The sequence below is a fragment of the Arachis hypogaea genome, chromosome 14, assembly GCF_003086295.3.
Source record: "Arachis hypogaea cultivar Tifrunner chromosome 14, arahy.Tifrunner.gnm2.J5K5, whole genome shotgun sequence".
Classification (NCBI taxonomy): domain Eukaryota; kingdom Viridiplantae; phylum Streptophyta; class Magnoliopsida; order Fabales; family Fabaceae; genus Arachis; species Arachis hypogaea.
The window spans coordinates 83,410,408-83,428,395 of record NC_092049.1 but is presented as its reverse complement, the minus strand read 5'-3'; the positions used below and the strand labels follow the sequence as shown (position 1 = coordinate 83,428,395).

At 39.3% G+C, this 17,988-nt stretch overlaps 1 non-coding gene across 1 annotated transcript; it reads right to left on the bottom strand.

Annotated features, from left to right (window-relative positions):
• Positions 1 to 16,914: 16,914 nt before the first annotated feature.
• On the bottom strand, positions 16,915 to 17,020 carry LOC112745826 (small nucleolar RNA R71). The gene has a single exon (XR_003173734.1). It is a non-coding gene; the product is annotated as a small nucleolar RNA R71 (small nucleolar RNA).
• Positions 17,021 to 17,988: the final 968 nt, after the last annotated feature.

Sequence of the window (17,988 nt, the reverse complement as noted above, 5' to 3'; positions counted from 1 at the left end):
AGAAAGATCCAATGTCAAGCTAGTGACAATAAAAGAGCGCTCCATGGGAGGCAACCCATGATTTAAGATTTATGTCATTTTAAATTCAATAAGCTATGATCATCTGAGCATGAATTTTTTTTTCATGGACGTACTCAATGAATGCATGCAAATTTTTTTTACATATGCTAAGACTTCTAAAGTTTGGTGTGCCTTCAAGCACACCAAACCAGTGTTACAAACATTTTCATACTATATGCCTAGCATATGACCAAACACTAAGTTGGGTGTTTCTCTTCTCATGAAAATAAAAAAATCATGCATCAATGATCATACATTATCTCTTACTGAGATTTTTCTATTAAAAAGAAATCATATTCTGTGATGAAGGCATCAATTGTGATTTACTACTAGCATCTCACATTTACCCCTTAAGCAAGATACAAGTTTGGTGTTCACCAAACTTTGATGCACGGATTTAGGGACACAATTGATCCTTCATGGAAAAAAAAAAGAGAGAAAAAGGAAAGTTATGATGAAAACATTTCTTATAAACATTTGACCAAGAATGACATTGGGATTTCAATTTCACTAGTTGGAGGAAGAAACACATATTTTCAACTATATGACCAAACATTAAGTTTGGTGTCCTCCAAGAAAAGTCACGATTCAAATGGATATAAGGAATGGTTATTCATATAGTGTAAATGAAAAGAAGCACTCTTGCCACAGTTTGATAAAACTAATGCTTGTTGTCTTGTTGTGATGACTAGGTGGTCAAAGAACACTCTATGAAAGAGACAAGACAAAGGAAAACATAGCATGAGGACAAAATCTCATCACATGCCTCAAAAAGAGAATCTGCCACTCCTTGAAATAATCACGGCAAAGACAATTGAAGAAGCAAGCTTTGTCTTCATTCATCCTTACATGCACACCTTTGATTCACATAGTATCTAATTGTATCCTAGCCCTTCATTGTTCATTTAAATAACATACCACCTCCAAGCCATGCATGTGACCGAACCCTTGCACTCCAACCATTTAAACTTCCCTTCATCATTTCTCATCATAACAAGCTCGGCCTCAAATTTCATCTTTCTCCAAACACACATCAAAATCTCTAACATTCTTCACACTCCCTTTAACCTCAAGAGTCTCAAACAACCAAGTGATCATGGCCTCTTCCTCAAGAACCAAACGAAGAAGAGGGAAAGATCCCATGGTGGAGGAGAGCACCCCTGAATATGACCGATGGAGATTCAAATCTCGGTACCATCAGATGCAAATTGAATGGATGAATGAGAAGAAGATATATCCAGAAATTCCACTCTTGCTGCCGGATGATGGATGCCAAGTGATGAGCGGATATTTTATACGCTTTTTGGGGATAATTTCATATAGTTTTGAGTATGTTTTAGTTAGTTTTTAGTCTATTTCTAGTAGTTTTTAGGAAAAATTCATATTTCTGGACTTTACTATGAGTTGTGTGTTTTTCTGTAATTTCAGGTATTTTTCTGGCTGAAATTGAAGGAGCTGAGCAAAAATCTGATTCAGGCTGAAAAAGGACTGCTGATGCTGTTGGATTCTGATCTCCCTGCACTCAAAGTGGATTGTCTGGAGCTACAGAACTTGAAATGGCGTGCTTCCAATTGCGTTGGAAAGTAGACATCCAGGGCTTTCCATCAATATATAATAGTCCATACTTTGCACAAGAATAGACGACGTAAACTGGCGTTCAACGCCAGTCCTCTGCCCAATTCTGGCGTCCAGCGCCAGAAAAGGATCAAAAACTGGAGTTGAACGCCCAAACTGGCACAAAAACTGGCGTTCAACTCCACAAATGGCCTCTGCACGTGGATTGCTTAAAGTCTCAGCCCCAGCACACACCAAGTGGGCCCCAGCACACCAAGTGGGCCCCAGAAGTGGATCTCTGCATCATCCATCATAGTCCACTCATATGTTGTAACCCTAGGCTACTAGTTTAGTATTTAAACAACTTTTAGAAACTTATTTTGTATCTCATGACATTTCAGATCTAAACTTTGTATTCTCTGACGGCATGAGTCTCTAAACCCCATTGTTGGGGGTGAGGAGCTCTGCTGTGTCTCGATGAATTAATGCAAGTATTTCTGTTTTCCATTCAAGCACGCTTGTTCCTATCTAAGATGTTCATTCGCGCTTAACTGTGATGGAGGTGATGAGCTGTGACACTCATCACCTTCCTCAAATCATGAACGTGTACCTGACAACCACCTCCGTTCTATATATGATTGAATGAGTATCTCTTAGATTCCTTAATCAGAATCTCCGTGGTATAAGCTAGAACTGATGGCAGCATTCATGAGAATCCGGAAAGTCTAAACCTTGTCTGTGGTATTCCGAGTAGGATTCAAGGATTGAATGACTGTGACGAGCTTCAAACTCTTGAAGGCTGGGCGTTAGTGACAGACGCAAAAGGATAGTAAATCCTATTCCAACCGGATCGAGAACCAACCGGTGATTAGCCGTGCTGTGACAGAGCGCGTGAGCGTAGTTTTCACTGGAAGGATGGAAGGTAGCCATTGACAACGGTGATCCACCAACACACAGCTTGCCATAGGGGGACGTGCGTGCGTGAATCAGAAGACAGAGGAAAGCAGAGATTCAGCGGACAAAGCATCTCCAAAACCCCAACATATTCTCCATTACTGCATAACAAGTAACCTTTAATCCATGCTCTATTGTTTATTCGCAATTCAACTGATAAACATAATTGACTTCCTGACTACGATTTACAAGATAACCATAGATTGCTTCAAACCAACAATCTCCGTGGGATTCGACCCTTACTCACGTAAGGTATTACTTGGACGACCCAGTGCACTTGCTGGTCAGTGGTACGCGTTGTGAAAAGTGTGATTCGCAATTTGTGCTACCAAGTTTTTGGCGCCGTTGCCGGGGATTGTTCGTGTTTGAACAACTGACGGATTATTTTGTTGCTTAGATTAGGAAAAATCTTTCTTTTTTTGGTTTAGAGTCTTTTATTATTTATCCCTTGTTAAAATACTTTAAACTTATAGCTCAGTTATTTAGAACGTGGTGTTTATGTTCATGATAATTGGCTATCATATTTTAAAAAAAAAAAAACCTTTTTCAAAAATAATTTTTCTATTAAATCCTGTGCCAAACTTTAAGTTTGGTGTTTTCAAAAAATAATCTTTCTTAAAATAAGGTCCCATAACTCATTTGGCTAGAACATTAATTTGATTGGGTTAGAATCTTTTATACTCTTTTCAAAACATTCTTTTTCAAAAATATTTTTTCTATTAAATCTTGTGCCAAACTTTAAGTTTGGTGTTTTCTTGTTGATTCCCCTTTGATTTTCGAAAATTTTGGTTTGGTTTTCTAAAAATTTTAAGTTTGGTGTTCTTCCTTCATGTTCTTGTGTTCTTGTGAGTCTTCAAAGTGTTCTTGAGTTTTCTTGTGTCTTGATCTTAAAATTTTTAAGTTTGGTGTTCCTTGGTGTTTTCCCTCCAAAATTTTCAAAAACAAGGAGCATTAGATCTAAAAAAATTTTAAATCTTGTACTATCTTATTGTTTTTCTCTCTCTTCACTAAATTCAAAAATATCTTTTCAAAATATCTTTTCTAACTTCCTATCTTTTCAAAATTTGTTTCAACCAACTAACCAACTTTTTGTTTGTTTCTTAACTTTTTCAAAACTACCTAACTAACTCTCTCTCTCAAATTTTCGAAAATATCTCCCCTCTTTTTCAAAAATTTCTGTTTTTTTAACTAACTATTTTTAATTTTTTTTACGAAAAAAAAAATTTTATTATTTAAAAACTCAAATTCTTTTTAGTTATTTTATTTTATTTAAGTATTTACTTCTTATAAAATAAAATAAATAAAAAGATAAATCAGTCCAAGTTATATCCACATATCCATCATGGACATAAGTGGAGATGGACAGTCCAGGAGGACTTTGGGGTCATATTCTAACCCCTCTACTGCTTCATATGGGAGTAGCATCTGCATACCCTCCATTGGAGTTAGTAGCTTTGAGTTGAATCCTCAGCTCATTATCATGGTGCAGCAAAGTTGCCAGTATTCCGGTCTTCCACAGGAAGAACCTACAGAGTTTCTGGCACAATTTTTACAAATTGCTGACACAGTACATGATAAGGAAATAGATCAGGATGTCTACAGACTATTACTATTTCCATTTGCTGTAAAAGATCAAGCTAAGAGGTGGTTAAATAACCAACCTAAGGCCAGCATTAGAACATGGAAACAGCTGACAGAAAAATTCCTGAATCAATATTTCCCTCCAAAAAGGATGACACAGCTAAGGCTGGACATCCAAGGCTTTAAACAAGGAGATAATGAATCTCTTTATGATGCCTGGGAGAGATACAGAGAGATGCTACGAAAATGCCCCTCTGAAATGTTTTCAGAGTGGGTTCAGTTAGACATCTTCTACTATGGGCTTGCAGAAGGAGCTCAGATGTCTTTAGATTACTCAGCTGGTGGATCTATCCATATGAGAAAGACAATTGAAGAAGCTCAAGAGCTCATTGATACAGTTGCCAGGAATCAGCATCTGTATCTAAGCAGCAACCCTTCCATGAATGAAGAGGTTAAAACAGTAACTGCTGAATTCAGTACTGTAAAACAAGCTGCTGAATTCAATCAGCAATTAGATTTTCTAACAAAACAGCTAGCTGAATTCAAAGACAGGTTACAGGAGACAAGGATAGCTAATATACATATGGACGAACAGTTTAAGCAAACAAAGCAGCAGCTATCAAAGCAAATAGCAGAAGAATGCCAAGCAGTGCAATTAAGAAGTGGGAAAACATTAAATACCCCACCTCAAGGCATCAAAAATTCAAGAAATGAGCGACCCACCAAAGATTCCTCTGAGGACAGTAAGAGCCCAGGGAAAAATAATTCTGGCACTAAAACGCCAGAAAATGGGTGGAAGGCTGGCACTGAACGCCCAGACCATGCCCAAAACTGGCGTTCAGCGCCAGAAACAAGGCAGGATTGACGTTCAATGCCAGAAACAGGCAAGAATCTGGCGTTGAACGCCCAACAGGGGCACATTTCTGGCGTTCAGGCACCAGGAACAGACAGTGAGCTGGCATCTAACGTCACTCCAGCTTCTGACTCTGGCATTCAATTGCCAGTGAGGGATCAGACACACACAAGTGCTGATAACAACCCCTCTAAAAAGGCTTCTTTAACCACTAAGGTTGAGGAATATAAAGCCAAGATACCTTATCCTCAAAAACTCCGGAAAGAGGAGCAGGATAAGCAATTTGCTCGCTTTGCAGATTATCTAAGGACTCTTGAAATAAAGATTCCTTTTGCAGAGGCACTTGAGCAAATACCTTCTTATGCCAAGTTCATGAAAGAGATCTTGAGTCATAAAAAGGAGTGGAGAGAAACAGAAAGAGTTCTCCTCACTGAAGAATGCAGTGCAGTCATTCTGAAAAGCTTTCCTGAAAAGCTTAAAGACCCTGGGAGCTTTCTGATACCATGCATATTAGAAGGTGATTGCACCAAGACAGCTCTATGCGATCTTGGGGCGAGCATCAACCTGATACCTGCATCCACTATCAGGAAGCTTGGCTTAACTGAAGAAGTTAAACCAACCAGGATATGTCTCCAACTTGCTGATGGTTCCACTAAATACCCATCAGGCGTGATTGAGGACATGATTGTCAGAGTTGGGCCATTCGCCTTTCCCACTGACTTTGTTGTGCTGGAAATGGAGGAGCACAAGAGTGCTACTCTCATTCTAGGAAGACCCTTCCTAGCAACTGGACGATCCCTCATTGACGTCCAGCAGGGGGAAATAACCCTGAGAGTCAACGATAACGAGTTCAAGTTGAACGCTGTCAAAGCCATGCAGCATCCAGACACATCAACAGACTGCATGAAAGTTGACCTTATTGACTCTTTAGTAGAAGAGATCAACATGGCTGAGAGTCTCGAATCAGAGTTGGAAAACATCTTTAAAGATGTTCAGCCTGATTTGGAGGATTCAGGGGGCATGAAAGAGCCTTTGAACTTTCTTCTGAAAGAGGAAAAACCTCCTAAACCAGAGCTCAAGCCACTGCCACCATCCTTGAAATATGCATTTCTAGGAAAAGGTGACACTTTTCTAGTGATCATAAGCTCTGCTTTAAATGCACAGGAAGAGGAAGAACTTATTCAAGTGCTAAGGACACACAAGACAGCTCTTGGGTGGTCCATAGGTGACCTTAAGGGCATAAGCCCAGCTAGATGCATGCACAAAATCCTATTGGAGGATAATGCCAAACCAGTGGTTCAACCACAGAGGCAGCTAAATCCAGCCATGAAGGAAGTGGTGCAGAAAGAGGTCACCAAATTACTAGAGGCTGGGATTATTTATCCCATTTCTGATAGCCCCTGGGTGAGCCCTGTTCAAGTCGTCCCAAAAAAGGGAGGCATGACAGTGATTCATAATGAAAAAAATGAACTGGTTCCTACAAGAACAGTTACAGGGTGGCGCATGTGTATTGACTACAGAAGGCTCAATACAGCCACCAGAAAGGATCATTTTCCTTTACCATTCATAGACCAGATGCTAGAGAGACTAGCAGGTCATGATTATTACTGCTTTTTGGATGGCTACTCAGGCTATAACCAGATTGCAGTAGAACCCCAGGATCAAGAGAAAACAGCATTCACATGTCCATCCGGAGTGTTTGCTTATAGAAGGATGCCCTTTGGGCTATGCAATGCACCTGCAACCTTCCAGAGATGCATGCTCTCTATTTTCTCTGATATGGTGGAAAAATTTCTGGAAGTCTTCATGGATGACTTCTCAGTATATAGAGACTCATTCAGCTCCTGTCTTGATCACCTGAAACTTGTTCTGAAAAGATGCCAAGAAACTAACCTAGTTTTAAACTGGGAAAAGTGTCACTTCATGGTGACTGAAGGAATTGTTCTTGGGCACAAGATCTCAAACAAGGGAATAGAGGTGGATCAAGCAAAAATAGAGGTAATTGAAAAATTACCACCACCTGCCAATGTTAAGGCAATCAGAAGCTTTCTGGGGCATGCAGGATTCTATAGGAGGTTTATAAAGGATTTTTCAAAAATCGCAAAACCTCTAAGCAATCTGCTAGCTGCTGACACGCCATTTGTGTTTGACACAGCATGCCTGCAGGCGTTTGAAACGCTGAAAGCTAAGCTGGTCACAGCACCAGTCATCTCTGCACCAGACTGGACATTGCCATTTGAGTTAATGTGTGATGCCAGTGACCATGCCATTGGTGCAGTATTGGGACAGAGGCATGACAAGCTTCTGCATGTCATTTATTATGCCAGTCGCGTTTTAAATGATGCCCAGAAAAATTACACAACCACAGAAAAGGAATTACTTGCAGTGGTTTACGCCATTGACAAGTTCAGATCCTACTTAGTAGGATCAAAGGTGATTGTGTATACTGACCATGCTGCTCTTAAGTATCTACTCACAAAGCAGGATTCAAAACCCAGGCTCATCAGATGGGTATTGCTTCTGCAAGAGTTTGATATAGAAATAAGAGACAGAAAAGGGACAGAGAACCAAGTAGCTGATCATCTGTCCCGGATAGAGCCAGTGGAAGGGACGTCCCACCCCTTCCTTGAGATCTCTGAGACATTCCCTGATGAGCATCTATTTGCCATTCAGGAAGCACCATGGTTTGCCGATATTGCAAACTATAAAGCTGCAAGGTTCATACCCAAGGAGTACAATAGAATACAAAAAAAGAAACTAATTACTGATGCAAAGTACTACTTGTGGGATGAGCCCTATCTCTTTAAGAGATGTGCAGACGGAATCATCCGTAGGTGTGTCCCCAGAGAAGAAGCACAGAGAATCTTATGGCATTGCCATGGATCTCAATATGGAGGCAATTTCGGAGGTGAGCGAACAGCCACCAAGGTTCTCCAATGTGGCTTCTATTGGCCCACACTCTATAAAGATTCCCGAGAGTTTGTACGTAATTGTGACAGTTGCCAAAGAGCTGGTAATCTGCCTCATGGTTACGCCATGCCTCAACAAGGAATCTTGGAAATAGAGTTGTTTGATGTATGGGGAATTGACTTCATGGGACCTTTCCCACCATCATACTCAAACACTTATATTCTGGTGGCAGTTGACTATGTATCAAAATGGGTTGAAGCTATTGCCACACCCACCAATGATACTAAAACAGTGCTGAAGTTCCTCCAGAAACATATCTTTAGCAGGTTTGGTGTCCCTAGAGTGCTAATCAGTGATGGGGGCACTCACTTCTGCAATAAACAGCTTTACTCTGCCATGGTTCGGTATGGAATTCGCCACAAGGTGGCCACTCCATATCATCCACAAACTAATGGGCAGGCTGAAGTCTCTAACAGAGAATTAAAGAGAATCCTGGAACGGACAGTAAATACCCGTAGAAAGGATTGGGCAAGGAGCTTGGATGATGCTCTGTGGGCTTACAGAACAGCATTCAAGACCCCTATAGGGACCTCTCCATACCAACTCGTGTATGGTAAGGCATGCCACTTGCCCGTGGAACTGGAACATAAGGCCTACTGGGCAACCAGATTCCTAAACTTAGATGCCAAATTAGCAGGAGAAAAACGATTGCTCCAGCTAAATGAGCTAAAGGAATTCAGATTCACAGCTTTCGAAAATGCCAAGCTTTATAAAGAAAAATAAAAAAAATGGCATGACAGAAAGCTGTCATCTAGAATCTTTGAACCAGGACAGAAGGTCCTGTTGTTTAACTCTAGACTCAGGCTATTCCCCGGGAAACTGAAATCCCGGTGGAGGGGACCATACGTGATTACAAGTGTGTCACCATATGGTTATGTGGAGCTTCAAGATATTGATTCTGATAAGAAGTTCATTGTCAATGGACACAGAATCAAGCATTATCTTGAAGGCAACACTGAGCAAGAATGCTCAAGGCTGAAGCTAGATTGAAAGCTCAGCAAAGTCCAGCTAAAGACAATAAAGAAGCGCTTGCTGGGAGGCAACCCAGCCATGGGGCAACAATCCTCTAAGCATTTTTTCCCTTTTTTTATTTTTATTTGTTTATATAAAGTTCACTGACACTAAGGTACAAAGTCATTTGTATAAATTTACAGGGTTACAGAAGGAATCAGCACACAAAACAGAGTAAAAGAGCTCAATGGCAAGAAAACGCCAGTAAAGGGGCATTTTGGGCGTTCAGCGCCCAAAATGGGCATCCACTGGGCGCTGAACGCCAGTAATGGCAGCATTCGGGCGTTCAACGCCAGAAATGGCCACCCACTGGGCGTTGAACGCCAGTAATGGCAGCAACTGGGCGCTGAACGCCCAGGAGATCAGCATTTGGGCGCTGAACGCCCAAAACAGGCAGTGTTTGGGCGTTCAAACGCCAGGAGGACAGGAAGGAGCCAAATCCAAGCAATCCCACACGTATTTCCATTTTAATTTCAAATTTTATGCTTCAATGCATGATTTTTACATGAACATATCAAGAACCCTGATTTCTAAAAACCTTAATTTCTAAAAATCCATATTTCCAAATTCAATCCAACTCTTTTCAAAATCTTTTCTGAAAATCTATCTTTTTCAAAATCTATCTTTTTCACTCAAAAATCTTTTCAACTAATCCATATCTTTTTCAATATCTTTTATTATCTTTTTCAAAAATCTATCCTATCTTTTCAAAATTAAACTATATCTTCTATCTTATCTTTTTCAACTCAATCTTTTTATCTTATCTCCTCCAATTTTTCGAAAATCCAACCCTCCCCCCCCTTTAAATTGGGTTCGGCCTCCCCCCTCCTTCATCAACAAGTGCTACTCAATCTCCTTCTATCCCTCTCCTTTCTTTTCTTTTGCTTGAGGACAAGCAAACCTCTAAGTTTGGTGTGTTTTTCCGAAATCACTAAGATCATGGCTCCCAAAGGGAAACAATACACTCCTAGAGACAAGAAAGAGAGCGTTCCAAAACCACTTTGGAATCAAGGGAAGTTCTTATCTAAAGAACATTCAGACCATTATCTTAAAGTAATGGGTCTGAGATCAGTGATCCCGGAAGTTAGATTCGATCTGAAAGAAGATGAATATCCAGAGATCCAGGAGCAAATTCGAATCAGGAACTGGGAAGTCCTAGCTAATCCTGAAACGAAAGTAGGAAGAAACATGGTCCAGGAGTTCTATGCTAATATGTGGCAGACTGACAAGCAAAGACTATCTGGAACAGCCTGCTACGAATTTCGGACCATGGTCAGGGGAAAAATTGTTCATACCACCCCTGACAAGATCAGAGAGATACTAAAGCTACCTCAGCTAAAGGATGATCCAGACTCCTTCAACAGGAGGATGATGAGAGCAGACATTGGCCTGGATAAAATTGGGGAGGACATCTGTATTCCTGGAGCCAGGTGGACCACCAACACAAAGGGCGTCCCAAATCAACTCAAGAGGGAGGATCTCAAACCAGTTGCCAGAGGATGGCTGGACTTCATTGGACGTTCTCTGTTGCCCACCAGCAACCGTTCTGAAGTCACAGTTAAAAGAGCAGTGATGATTCATTGCATCATGATGGGAAAGGAAGTGGAGGTTCATCAGCTGATTTCAACAGAGCTCTATAAGATTGCTAACAAAAATTCAAGAGAGGCCAGGTTGGCTTATCCAAGTGTGATTTCTCTTCTCTGCAAGGACGCTGGAGTCAAGATGGGAATAACTGAATATATCCTAATTGAAAAGTCAATCACCAAAGCATCAATGGAGAGACAACAAGCACAGGAGGATCCTATAAAGAAAAGAGCACAGGAATTCCTCCCAGAGATTCCTCAAGCAGAATATTGGGAACATCTTGAGATGTCTGTCAACAAGATACAGGAAGCTATGGAGCAAATAATAAAACAACAGAAGGAACACAGTCAAATGCTGACCCATATGCTCAAAGAACAAGAGGAGCAGGGACGTGACTTAAGGGAACTGAAGCGCCAAAAATCTTCTGTGATACCAAGTCTCCCAAGGATCAGAGGAACCCCCATACCCCCAGAATAAAGGTTGTTAATTTCCAATTTCTGCCTTAACTCTGTGACAGTGTCCTTAGAAAAGTACCTTAGAAGTCATATAGTAGTAATTAGTATCTATTTTGATTTTATCTCCAATTAAGCTATAGTTTATTTTTCTCATCATCATCAAACATGAATAAAATAGTAGATCTTTTGAATAAGAAGCAATAAAATCCCGAGTTTAAATAAAACAAATTCTAATTGGTTAAATGTGGTGGCAATGCTTTCTGTCTTCTTAATGAATGCTTGAACAGTGCATATGTCTTTTGAATTTGTTGTTTAAGACTGTTAAATATGTTGGCTCTTGAAAGAATAATGAACATGAGACATGTTATTGATAATCTGAAAAATCATAAAAATGATTCTTGAAGCAAGAAAAAGCAGCAAAGAACAAAGCTTGCAGAAAAAAAAAATGGAAGCAAGCAGAAAAAGCCAGTAACCCTTAAAACTAAAAGGCAAGGGCAAATAAAAGGGATCCCAAGGCTTTGAGCATCAGTGGATAGGAGGGCCTAAAGGACTAAAATCCTGGTCTAAGCGGCTAAACCAAGCTGTCCCTAACCATGTGCTTATGGCGTGAAGGTGTCAAGTGAAAACTTGAGACTGAGCGGTTAAAGTCAAGGTCCAAAGCAAAAAGAAGAGTGTGCTTAAGAACTCTGGACACCTCTAATTGGGGACTTTAGCAAAGCTGAGTCACAATCTGAAAAGGTTCACCCAGTTATGTGTCTGTGGCATTTATGTATCCGGTAGTAATACTGGAAAACAAAGTGCTTAGGGCCACGGCCAAGACTCATAAAGAAGCTGTGTTCAAGAATCATCACACTGAACTAAGAGAATCAATAACACTATCTGAATTCTGAGTTCCTATAGATGCCAATCACTCTGAGCTTCAATGGATAAAGTGAGATGCCAAAACTGTTCAGGAACAAAAAGCTACTAGTCCCGCTCATCCAATTAGAATCTGAGCTTCAATCAAAAACTCTGAGATATTATTGCTTCTCAACCTATTAGTCTTCTATTTTATTTGTCTAGTTGCTTGAGGACAAGCAACAGTTTAAGTTTGGTGTTGTGATGAGCGGATATTTTATACGCTTTTTGGGGATAATTTCATATAGTTTTGAGTATGTTTTAGTTAGTTTTTAGTCTATTTCTAGTAGTTTTTAGGAAAAATTCATATTTCTGGACTTTACTATGAGTTGTGTATTTTTCTGTAATTTCAGGTATTTTTCTGGCTGAAATTGAAGGAGCTGAGCAAAAATCTGATTCAGGCTGAAAAAGGACTGCTGATGCTGTTGGATTCTGACCTCCCTGCACTCAAAGTGGATTTTCTGGAGCTACAGAACTCGAAATGGCGTGCTTCCAATTGCGTTGGAAAGTAGACATCCAGGGCTTTCCAGCAATATATAATAGTCCATACTTTGCACAAGAATAGACGACGTAAACTGGCGTTCAACGCCAGTCCTCTGCTCAATTCTGGCGTCCAGCGCCAGAAAAGGATCAAAAACTGGAGTTGAACGCCCAAACTGGCACAAAAACTGGCGTTCAACTCCACAAATGGCCTCTGCACGTGGATTGCTTAAAGTCTCAGCCCCAGCACACACCAAGTGGGCCCCAGCACACCAAGTGGGCCCCAAAAGTGGATCTCTGCATCATCCATCATAGTCCACTCATATTTTGTAACCCTAGGCTACTAGTTTAGTATTTAAACAACTTTTAGAAACTTATTTTGTATCTCATGACATTTCAGATCTAAACTTTGTATTCTCTGATGGCATGAGTCTCTAAACCCCATTGTTGGGGATGAGGAGCTCTGCTGTGTCTCGATGAATTAATGCAAGTATTTCTGTTTTCCATTCAAACACGCTTGTTCCTATCTAAGATGTTCATTCGCGCTTAACTGTGATGGAGGTGATGAGCTGTGACACTCATCACCTTCCTCAAATCATGAACGTGTGCCTGACAACCACCTCCGTTCTATATACGATTGAATGAGTATCTCTTAGATTCCTTAATCAGAATCTCCGTGGTATAAGCTAGAACTGATGGCAGCATTCATGAGAATCCGGAAAGTCTAAACCTTGTCTGTGGTATTCCGAGTAGGATTCAAGGATTGAATGACTGTGACGAGCTTCAAACTCTTGAAGGCTGGGCGTTAGTGACAGACGCAAAAGGATAGTAAATCCTATTCCAACCGGATCGAGAACCAACCGGTGATTAGCCGTGCTGTGACAGAGCGCGTGAGCGTAGTTTTCACTGGAAGGATGGAAGGTAGCCATTGACAACGGTGATCCACCAACACACAGCTTGCCATAGGGGGACGTGCGTGCGTGAATCAGAAGACAGAGGAAAGCAGAGATTCAGAGGACAAAGCATCTCCAAAACCCCAACATATTCTCCATTACTGCATAACAAGTAACCTTTAATCCATGCTCTATTGTTTATTCACAATTCAACTGATAAACATAATTGACTTCCTGACTACGATTTACAAGATAACCATAGATTGCTTCAAACCAACAATCTCCGTGGGATTCGACCCTTACTCACGTAAGGTATTACTTGGACGACCCAGTGCACTTGCTGGTCAGTGGTACGCGTTGTGAAAAGTGTGATTCACAATTTGTGCTACCACCAAGAAATGAAGGACAAAATTCGAAAGAGGAGGTGGGAGGAACTCATATCACCAATCACCCGAATGCATATCTCTTAGCCTCCTGATCTACGATCAGAGTCTTCGTGATATAGGCTAGAATTATTGGCGGCCATTCTTGAGATCCAGAAAGTCTAAACCTTGTCTGTGGTATTCCGAGTAGGATCTGGGAAGGGATGGCTGTGGCGAGCTTCAAACTCGCGAGTGCTGGGCGTAGTGACAGACGCAAAAGGATTGCTGAATCCTATTCCAGCAGGATCGAGAACTGACAGATGATTAGCTGTGCGGTGACAGCGCATTGGGACCATTTTCACTGAGAGGACAGGATGTAGCCATTGACAACGGTGATGCCCAACATAAAGCTTGCCATGGAAAGGAGTATGAAGGATTGGATGAAAGCAGTAGGAAAGCAGCGGTTCAGAAGGAATAAAAGCATCTCCATACGCTTATCTGAAATTGTCACCAATGAATTACATAAGTATCTCTATCTTTATTTTATGTTTTATTTATCTTTTAATTATTAAAACTCTATAACCATTTGACTCTTCCTGACTGAGATTTACAAAGTGACCATAGCTTGCTTCAAGCTGCAATCTCCGTGGGATCGACCCTTACTCATGTAAGGTTTATTACTTGGACGACCCAGTGCACTTGCTGGTTAGTTGTGCGAAGTTGTGACAAAGAATTAAGATTATGAACGTGCGTATTAAGTTTTTAGCGTCGTTACCAAGGAATAAACGATCACAATTTCGTGCACCAAGTTTTTGGCGCCGTTGCCGGGGATTGTTCGAGTTTGGACAACTGACGGTTCATCTTGTTGCTCAGATTAGGTAATTTTATTTTAATTTTAAGCTTTGTGTTTTTATTATTCTTATTTTCGAAAAAAAAAAAATAATAAATCATTTTGTTCTTCAGAATTTTTAAGATTGAATTTTAGAGTTTCTTCATGATTTGTTAAAGCCTGGCTGGCTATCAAGCCATGTCTAAATTTTTGGACTGAAGCTTCCACCTATCATGGCAAGAGCCCTTGGACTCTCATCTGATCAGCTGTTATATGCCTGATTTGTATATGCTGAAGCTTGGCTGGCCATTGGCCATGTCTAGTGTTTTGGACCGGAGCTTTCACTGAAAGCTTGGCTGGCTAGTGAGCCATGTCTAATTCCTGGACTGGAGCTTTAGACTAACATTACATGATTCCTGGAATTCTCATAAGAAATTCTGAAATCCTTATTTTTCTTTTTCAAATTAATTTTCGAAAAATACCAAAAAATACCAAAAAAAAAATATAATAAAATCATAAAACCAAAAATAATGTTATGTTTCTTGTTTGAGTCTAGTGTCAATTGTTAAGTTTGGTGTCAATTGCATGTTTTTATAATTCTCTTTAATTTTTGAAAATTCATCATATGTTCTTCATGATCTTCAAGTTGTTCTTGATGATCTCCTTTGTTTGATCTTTGCATTTTCTTGTTGTGCATCTTTTCTTGTTTCTCATATGCATTTTCAATTTGTAAGTGTCTCAACATTAAAAATTTCTAAGTTTGGTGTCTTGCATGTTTCCCTTTTCTTAAAAATTTTCAAAAATAAGTTATGGGTGTTCATCTTGACATTCAAAGTGTTCTTGGTGTTCATCTTGACATTTAAAGTGTTCTTGCATGCATCATGTGTTTTGATCTTAAATTCTCATGTTTTGAGTCTTTTCATTGTTTTTCTCTCTCTTCATAAAAACATTCAAAAATAAAAAAAAATATCTTTCCTTTTTTCTCTCATAAATTTTCGAAAATTTGGTTTGATTTAGTCAAAAAGTTTTTAAAATTTAATTGTTTCTTATGAGTCAAATCAAATTTTCATTTTAAAAATTCTATCTTTTTCAAATCTTTTTAAAAAAATCAAATCTTTTTCATTTTTCTATTATGATTTTCGAAAATTTCAAAATGATTTTCAAAAAATCTTTTTCTTATTTTTGTTTCATATTTTTGAATTCATTGCTAACAATTAATGTGATTGATTCAAAAATTTTAAAGTTTGTTACTTGCCTTTTAAGAAAGGTTCAATCTTTAAATTTTAAAATCATATCTTTTTGGTTTCTTGTTAGTCAAGTAATCAACTTTAATTTTCAAAATCAAATCTTTTTAAATTTCTTTTTCAAATATTTTTCAAAATAAATTTCAATCACATCTTTTTCAAAATCAATTTCAAAATCTTTTCTAACTTCTTATCTTTTCAAAATTGATTTTCAAATCTTTTTCAAGTAATCTTATCTTTTTGTATGATTCTTATCTTTTTCAAACTTACCTAATTAATTTTCTCTCTCTAATTTTCGAAAATCACTAACCTCTTTTTCAAAATTCTTTTTTAATTAACTAATTATTTTAATTTTTTTTATTTCATTTGTCTTTTTAATTTTCGAATTTTAACTTTAATTTTAAATTAAAAACAAAACTACTTTTATTTTATTTTGTTTAATTTTCGAATTCTTCCCCCTCTCATCTCCTTCTAATTATTTATTTATCTACTAACACTTCTCTTTCACTCAAAAATTCGAACCCACTCTTCTTCTCTGTGTTTGAATTCTTATCTTTTCCTTTTTCTATTATTCTCTTCTTCTACTCAGATAAGGAATCTCTATACTGTGACATAGAGGATTCCATATTTTCTTTTGTGTTCTCTTCTTTTTCATATGAGCAGGAACAAGGATAAAAACATTCTTGTTGAAGCTGATCCTGAACCGGAAAGGACTCTGAAGAGGAAGCTAAGGGAAGCTAAAGCACAACTCTCTGGAGAAAATCTGACAGAAATTTTCGAAAAAGAAGGAGACATGGCCGAACCCAACAACAATGCAAGAAAGATGCTTGGTGACTTTACTGCACCAAATTCTAACTTACATGGAAGAAGCATCTCAATCCCTGCCATTGGAGCAAGCAATTTTGAGCTAAAGGCTCAATTAGTTTCTCTGATGCAACAGAATTGCAAGTTTCATGGACTTCCATCAGAAGATCCTTTTTAGTTCTTAACTGAATTCTTGCAAATCTGTGATACTATTAAGACCAATGGGGTTGATCCCGAGGTCTACAAGCTTATGCTTTTCCCGTTTGCTGTAAGAGACAGAGCTAGAATATGGTTGGACTCTCAACCTAAAGATAGCCTGAACTCTTGGGATAAGTTGGTCACGGCTTTCTTAGCCAAGATCTTTCCTTCTCAAAAGCTTAGCAAACATAGAGTTGATGTTCAAACCTTCAAACAGAAAGAAGGTGAATCCCTCTATGAAGCTTGGGAGAGATATAAGCAACTGACCAAAAAGTGTCCTTCTGACATGCTATCAGAATGGACCATCCTGGATATATTCTATGATGGTCTGTCTGAATTATCAAAGATGTCATTGGACCATTCTGCAGGCGGATCCATTCACCTAAAGAAAATGCCTGCAGAAGCTCAAGAACTAATTGACATGGTTGCAAATAACCAGTTCATGTACACTTCTGAAAGGAATCCTGTGAGTAATGGGACACCTCAGAGGAAGGGAGTTCTTGAAATTGATACTCTGAATGCCATATTGACTCAGAATAAAATATTGACTCAGCAAGTCAATATGATTTCTCAGAGTCTGAATGGAATGCAAGCTGCATCCAACAGTACTAAAGAGGCATCTTCTGAAGAAGAAGCCTATGATCCTGAGAACCCTGCAATAGCAGAGGTGAATTACATGGGTGAACCCTATGGAAACACCTATAATCCCTCATGGAGAAATCATCCAAATTTCTAATGGAAGGATCAACAAAAGCCTCAACAAGGCTCTGATCTATCTAAGGCCACTTTAGCATAACCTTTTTCAATAATGGTGGAAGAAACAGGTTTAGCAATAGCAAACCTTTTTCATCATCCACTCAGCAACAGACAGAGAATTCTGAGCAGAGTCCATCTAGCTTAGCAAATATAGTCTCTGATCTATCTAAGGCCACTTTAAGTTTCATGAATGAAATAAGGTCCTCCATCAGAAATTTGGAGGCACAAGTGGGCCAGCTGAGTAAAAGAGTCACTGAAACTCCTCCTAGTACTCTCCCAAGCAATACAGAAGAGAATCCAAAAAGAGAGTGCAAGGCCATTACCTTCCTGGGTATGGCCGAACCCAAAGAGGAGGAGGAGGACGTGACTCCTAGTGAGGAAGACCTCCTGGGACGTTCAGTGACCAATAAGGAGTTTCCCTTTGAGGAAGCAAAGGAATCTGAGGCTCATCTAGAGACCATAGAGATTCCACTAAACCTCCTTTTACCATTCATGAGCTCTGA